The following is a 908-nucleotide window of genomic DNA, read 5'->3' as shown; positions in this document are numbered from 1 at the left end:
GACATGTTTCTGTGTTTGATTCATGTTGATGTAACAGACATGTTTCTGTGTCCTCCATGTTGATGTAACAGACATGTTTCTCTGTCCTCCATGTTGATGTAACAGACATGTTTCTGTGTCCTGTTTCCATGTTGATGTAACAGACATGTTTCTGTGTCCTGTTGATGTAACAGACATGTTTCCATGTTGATGTAACAGACATGTTTCTCTGTTTGATTCATGTTGATGTAACAGACATGTTTCTCTGTCCTCCATGTTGATGTAACAGACATGTTTCTGTGTCCTTCATGTTGATGTAACAGACATGTTTCTCTGTCCTCCATGTTGATGTAACAGACATGTTTCTCTGTTTGATTCATGTTGATGTAACAGACATGTTTCTCTGTTTGATTCATGTTGATGTAACAGACATGTTTCTCTGTCCTCCATGTTGATGTAACAGACATGTTTCTGTGTCCTTCATGTTGATGTAACAGACATGTTTCTCTGTCCTCCATGTTGATGTAACAGACATGTTTCTCTGTCCTTCATGTTGATGTAACAGACATGTTTCTCTGTTTGATTCATGTTGATGTAACAGACATGTTTCTCTGTCCTCCATGTTGATGTAACAGACATGTTTCTCTGTCCTCCATGTTGATGTAACAGACATGTTTCTCTGTCCTCCATGTTGATGTAACAGACATGTTTCTCTGTTTGATTCATGTTGATGTAACAGACATGTTTCTCTGTCCTTCATGTTGATGTAACAGACATGTTTCTCTGTTTGATTCATGTTGATGTAACAGACATGTTTCTCTGTCCTCCATGTTGATGTAACAGACATGTTTCTGTGTCCTTCATGTTGATGTAACAGACATGTTTCTCTGTCCTTCATGTTGATGTAACAGACATGTTTCTCTGTCCTT

This window comes from Oncorhynchus tshawytscha, unplaced genomic scaffold (assembly GCF_018296145.1).
Source record: "Oncorhynchus tshawytscha isolate Ot180627B unplaced genomic scaffold, Otsh_v2.0 Un_contig_105_pilon_pilon, whole genome shotgun sequence".
NCBI lineage: Eukaryota > Metazoa > Chordata > Actinopteri > Salmoniformes > Salmonidae > Oncorhynchus > Oncorhynchus tshawytscha.
Note: the sequence above shows the minus strand (reverse complement) of the source record.